Here is a 7,046-nt window from a genome sequence, read left to right on the forward strand (position 1 = left end):
TCCCGATCCCCACCCTCAACCACCTCCACCTTCGGCAAAAGTAATAGATTCTTTCTTTCTATGGATTTTCCTATTCTGGAAATTTTGTGTAAAAGCAATCATATGTATGTGGTCTTTTGTTTCTGGCTTCTTTCACTTAGCATGTTTGCCTATGTTTCTTTTTAAAAAGATAATTATAAGTAATAAAAAGACAAACACCTGTCATGTATAGCCCAGCTAGAATATAAGGCCCTCAGAGTCATATCTTTAAACTTTCTCTATCCCCAGCTAACAGAACATGGCCCTGGACATGGCAAGTATTCAGAGGGACGTTTGTGTTTATGGTTAGGAGGAAGAGAAGAGGGAGGAGGTAGATGGGAAGCAAAGAGGAGAAAAAACAAGAAAAGAGAGAAGGAAGAAAAGAAGAGCAAAGAAGAGGCTGATATGTGGGTAGACATACATATAATCTGCTCACCCAGAGCCCGGTGTAGGTGTCCACCACTACTTCCTATGGGAACCACGCTGTGTCACCTGTTCTCATGTAGCCTCCTTCCCTCTACCTGTAAATGGAGATAATGTTATACACCATTGTCTCCTGTAAGGATTTAAAAGAGCATGAAATCATGGTGCCCAGTACATCACATTCAATAAATGTTAGGGGCTTTTTAAAAAATTATTTTAATATGATTCCTTATAAACTGTTGGCATTGTTAATCATATGAGCTAAACGTTTCTATACTCTAAGGACTTAGGCAAAAGATTTGCCAAAAAATGTATAAGACCAGAATGATGTTAATGAATGATAAAGAGCAGTAAGTACAACATTAAATCATTATCTCAAAAAGAGAGAAAATGTATTTAAGCAAAGGAACAGAAGATTGCCTACTTATAGTGACTGGTTTTTTATTATTACTATTTATTTGTAGGTATGCAGGAATCAGAACCGGAATGAGAAGATTGTGCAGGGAGTTACTTTTAGGGCTACTTAGTTATGCCCTTTTACCATGGAAACATGGAAACCAAAGGTCAACATCACAGAAACATGTGGTCATTAAATACATTTCCATGTGGGTTGTGGAAGAACACCTCTAAGCTCCACTGCTGACAAATGGAACGGGCAGAATGGAAGTGAATTTGCACTTAGTACTGTGTGTTCCTCAGGATCTCCACAGGAAGCAGATGGATCAAAGGAGGGCTCATGTACAAACTATTTTCAAGGTATGGGCAAGGGACTCGGGGCTAGAGATAGTAGATCTCTCACCACCAACCAAAGGCCTAAGAAACTGGAAGAAATTGGAAGGATCTAGAAGGCGAGAGTCATGTAGAGAAGGCCAGCAGGAGAGGAGCAGTGTCCTTCATTCGAGGAGATAGGCAGACCCAGGCAGAAGGGGGGTAGGGAAAAGAATGCCCTGACACCACTCTTCTGGCTCCCTTTGATTTCTTGCTCAGGCTCCACAATGGGCTGAACTCTTCAGAAACCAGTGGTTGGGATTCCAAGTTGTCCAGACAGACTTCCTTGCACAAAGAGCAGGGCAAAGAAGAGTGGAGAGATGATGGGAGATACCCAACATTTGGTGCCAGCGATTGGCTTCTTCCTCATCCTATATGCCTTAATTAAATTTGTGAACATTCCCAACCACTATCCTAGCCTGCTCCCAACTCTCCTACCTCAAGCATAGATCCTGGCAATGAACAACTGAATTAAGGGGGTCTTTGTTTCATCTGCCCCCAACAAACTGTGCTTCACAGCAACTCCAGATTAAACTCCCTCTCTTCTACTTAGTTTCTGTAACCCATCTCTTGAGAGCCTTCCCTTAACATTCCTGGACTGCATCACTTCTTCCCTTGTGTCCCCACAGATGTGGCATGCAGTTAAGAAAGGGAGGAGAAAATGATATGAAACAAAGTCTCTGGAAGTGGATTGCCAGGTTTTGAAACCCTTTTTGGCCACTTAGACCTTGGGCAGTGTCGTCCTCTGTAAAATGGTAATAATGGTACCGACTTCACTTGGTTGCAAATAGAATAGAACAGAATTTTGCCCTGGCCTAAAGCAAAAACTCAGTGAACATTAGCTGCTATGACTACTACTATTACTCTACCCCAACTACTACCGCCATTGGCATCTCTGTTCCTTTTCTCATGATTCATGGTATTTGGTGAGAGGTAGGGGCATGCCTTATGCCCTGAACACCATTTGCTTTTCCTCATTTGCCCTCCTCCAGATGGTCTCTTTCTTGAGAATCTCATAGTCTGCTGGAGTTAGTTCCCACCACCACTGTTCTATCTTAGAAGCACATGCACGTGCTCTGAAAACTCAGGCTCCTTCCTCTGCTCACACCCTCTGGTTCCCCACTCTGTTCATTAGTTAAAAGCTATCACCTGAGGAGGATGACCTCGCTGAGAGCAGTGATTTTCCAACCCCAGTTGCACATTTGGATCACCCGGGTTGCTTTTGAAATGCCGGTATGCAAGCCTCACCCACAAAGCTCCTCAGGTAATCAATGAGCAGCCAAGGTTGACAATTACCTGGGGTAGAGGGCGGGAACATTATAGACTAGGAAGATAACCTGGACGTCAAAGACACAGAAGTCACAGCAGAGACAACTGTAGTTACCATTCCTAATGCCACCTGCTGAGGACTAGGTTGTGATTTTTCCTCATCGATCTGCCGATCTGCCGTTGTGTAGCCATATTTTTACCTCCATTGGCAGCCACATCTCGAGTCATTATGGGTTTTTTAAAAAAATGTCGATTATTCATCCAGTTTGTGCTTCTAATTCTTTCTAGAAACATCTCAAATATCAAAATTGGTTTTACTCATTTTTCAGGTGCGAAAATCTGATGCTGATTTAGGTAGATATTCTACCTTCCAGTAGGTGACGCATACCTCCCGTCCGAATAACTTCCATAGTTACTTACTTCCAAAGAAAATAGTATGGAAAGGGGGCAAAAAGAGTAACTTTATGGTGGTGAAATGGACAAACAGTACCTCAGCCAGGTGATCAAAGGTAACATCATCAACCGTAAGTCATGCTGATAATTCATACCCTTGATATGATAAGATGAGAATGTCACTTTACCTCTGTCGTCTCCCTCCCCCAAATGTGTTACCCCAGTCTCATCAGGAGTAAAACAACAGACAAATCCTAACTGAGGGGAATTCTACAAATACCTAACCAGTACCCCTCAAAATAGTCAAGTCCATCGAAAACAAGGAAAGTTTGAGAAACTATCACAACCAAGAGAAGCTGAGACATGGTGACTATGTACACTTTGGTATCCAGATGGGATCATAAAACAAAAAAGACATTAGGCAAAATCTAAGGAAATCTGGATAAAGTATAGGCTGTAGTTAATTAATGTGTCAAAATAGGTTTATTAATTATGGTAAGGGTTCTATACTAATGCAAGATCTTAACAGGGGAAATCAGGGGTGGGTTGTATGGGAACTTTATACCATCTTTGCAACATCTAAATGTGAAACTGTTCTAAAATTAAAGATTTCATTGGAAAAATCTGGTCTTGTTTTGAAAGTCATCGAATGGATGGTACAATTTTTAAGTGGCAGGTGTTTCTATTTAACTTCAGTTTCAATCCATCACTGTTATCCCAGTGGTTTCAAATTGGTGCAGGTATCACATTGGTCGGGAGGGCTCGTGAAGCAGGTTGCTCGGCACCACCCCACCGCCAGGGGTCCTGACTCAGGTGGGAGTCTTTGGGCATTGGCATTGCTACAAGTGCCCAGCTGATGCTTATGTTGCTGGTCCTCAGACCCAACCCACTGCTATATAAAGTCCGTCTCTGAGCTCAAACATTAGCTTTCCCTTCTCCCGAGCGGTCCATGAGCAAACGAGGTAAGGTGGTTTTGAGCGTTTTTCCTCCTGTAATACTCAGAGTTGATCTTATAATAGCTGGTGTGTAACCATTTTAGTATAATTCCAGTTGCTTTTATTATCCTGTGCACATTTTTAGTAATCGGTAAATGCTGTTGGTAGAATTTAGTTTGGTTTTTGAAAGTTAGTTACAGCAGACCCATGGGAACTTCCAAATGAAGTGCAGCTTTACCTGCAAATCTTCGAGAATGCAATAAAGAAAACGAAAATCCTAGAAAGAATCTGTAATTTGCTGTGAAGCTTCTCAACTGGCGGGGCGGGGGGGGAGGGGAATGCATGCCCTCAAACTACAGAGACGCGGGGAAGTCCATGTTTGGATGTTTTTACTTGCAATTCTTAGTTGTCAGAATTAACTCAGAAAGTGGATTATGGGAGGGCTTAACCATTTGATAGATGTTGGAGGGTTCACAGTAAAGACCTGGATTGGTCTTGCTGGTGACTTGGCTTGGGGGTCGGGGGCGTCAGGACGAGTACACGTAAAAGCAAGCTGAAGAAAGCTACCATGAAGTTGATGTCTTGATCTGAAGCATCTTCCAGAGCTGTTTACTCAAAGACTTAACAGGAAATGACGTCCATGGCATGTCTTTACATGGATTATATAGTGCAGGCAGATAGTGTTATAAAGGGAATTTCAGGTTAAATGAAAAAAAAACCTAGGCTTATCACACTTCAAAATACGCTGCATTTTAGTGAAGATAGATCATTGAAAACCTTTGACAGGTTGATAAGTTCTTTCGTGTGCACAGTATCATTCCATTTTAGATCCTTACTAAAATGTTTTGAAACTGAGTGACTTCAGTAATGATAGGGTAGAACCCGGTATGTCACTGTTTGTTATTACACTGATCTAGATCCTCTCAAGGAAAAAAAAAAAAAAAAAAAGTTTAAGCCCACAAGGCAGGTGCTGGTCGTTACTCTCAACACCCAGGTAATAAACAGCTCCCACCCTGTTTGATTCTAGGGCTCGTTACCAATGTCCGCAGTAATTATCTGTAGTCAAACATCCTAGTCCTTTTGACCACAGTCCACCATGACTCCTGCCACAAAACCCTGGCCCTGGCCTCTCCTTTAGCAGGACTTGTGGTTTCCTCCGCCAGAGCTGCAAGAGTTCCTTCCTAGGAGCAGGAGCTCAGGTGTGAGGAGGGAGCAGCCTCACTGCAGGGGTGGAGGCACGCAGCTCACTCACCTGTGAGATGAGAGGAGACGCAGGGAAGGAATGGAAGAGCAATAGGAAAAAATAGCAACTGTCGACAGAGGCACTGACAGCTGGGATTATCAAAAGTCCTCCCCCAGCCCTTCAGACCAAGCTGATTTAAAAATAATAATACAGAAAGCGGAGAAGTGTGTCTTTCCGGAGCGTTGCTCCTTCGTACTGAATACTGTCTCCTCCTGCGATTCTAGGCTTCGACTCTCTGCCCCTCTCTGCCGCTTCTCCTCTTTGGTGCCCTATCCCTAAAGCAGGAGAATAACAGGTTTATGTAATGGTATGCATTTAGAGACTTATTTTCTTCTATCCTGCATGGTTGCTATGATGAATGATCCGGATTCAATTTTTGTTATGTGTTTGTTTTTTCCTTCTGTTTTTTTTTTTTTAATTGTCTTTTTAAATTTCATGTACAACTGTGTGTGTCTACCACTCGTATTTGTATTTTCTGGCTCTCAGTTGGTTTTCTCTGACCCTCGCTTATGACCACTATCCTTTTACTCCTGTGCAGGGACCCTGGCTGACCCTTCTGCATTTCTCCTCCCTCTTTTTTTTTTTCCTTATCATATCTGTTGTTCTAGCATTAGAGTCACTGACTTTACACAGTACAGCAGAGTCAGATTCACCACTTGTGTTAAACTTTAACAATGAAATCCAGCTGCTGCCTGCTAGGGAAGAATGGGTTTATACTTACTATTTAAAGTTGTACTAGTTGCCCTGGGAATAGGACTAGGACACTCGTAAAGACCACCTCTCAGGAGCCGGAGGAGGACACTGAACAGTTTCTTTGCATGTCTATTAAGTAAGCAACACCTAGAACAGAAGCGTCCTGATACTAGAGGGAAATTTGGGCTCAGAATCAAAAAGAGAGGTTTCTAACCCAGGTGTTTGTATTTATCAGCTGTGTCACATTAGGTGGATTTCCTGATGTTTTCCAAAATTTCGTGTGTGTGCGCGTGCATGCATTCATCTGAAAAATGGTGCTTGTCTGCTGTCTTCCTAAGGCTGCTATGCAGAGCAAATGAGGTTTCATACGTGAAACAACTTGCAAACGACAAGTGCTTCCCGGTGTATATTGTACAGAAGCAAACTCTTTTCAACCAAGAGCAAGCTAGTGCTTATTCAGTTAGAACTGTTGCTTCATCTGAAACTAATGCTGTACTATGTGTTGGCTAATTGAATTTAAACCTAAAACAATAAAATAAAATAAATTACGAGTGTTCTAAGCCTTCTTCATGACCCCCGCCTTCTCTACTGCAGCGATGCCAGGGTGCCCGGCTGGGCCTCTGGGGGTGCACACGCTGGCCTCTCCCTTCCTGGGAGGAAAATCCAAGGTCTTTGTGCGGCCTCCTCAGGGTCCGTTGGCCCATGTTGAGATAAGAGCGCAGGGCTAGGGCCAGAGACACCTGGCCTTGGATTCGAACCTACCCCAGCTGTGTGATCTCAGTCACGTACCCCCATTTCCCCAAGTTCGAATTCTCTTCTCTGTAGAACTGGGGCACTTGTTCCCTTAGGGGTCAGGAGAGACAGTGTGTCCAACTCCTTATAAGTGTTCCACAGCCTTCACGTTGAACAGACGGCAGCGGTGTTGCTCTATTTTATACAGGGCACCAAGAAGCAAATAGAAATGAGGTCAGGAATAACACCCAGAAGGCAAGGAAGTGTTTGCTGCGAACCTCGTGCATTTAATCTGAAAATAGAGCTCAAGCCCCAGTGTGTAAGCTTCTGCTACTTTCCTGTCTTAGGCTATTTATCATGGTTCCGGGGCTTCCCTTGAGATGGACGCTTCCAGGCCTTAAGCTTGAAGTACCCCATTAATGACCGTGGGAAACCTGAAGTGTGTGGTGTTGGCATTGAACAATTCTGGGGTCCTGCGATTGGATTTTTCCATATCTCTCCGTGCAGAGGCGACTCTGAAAGGCTACTCGATGCCTATAACTGCTGTTACCACAGAGAGTGCAAACTCCACT

Source organism: Ursus americanus, chromosome 3 (assembly GCF_024610735.1).
Source record: "Ursus americanus isolate L20-20 chromosome 3, mUrsAme1.1.p, whole genome shotgun sequence".
NCBI lineage: Eukaryota > Metazoa > Chordata > Mammalia > Carnivora > Ursidae > Ursus > Ursus americanus.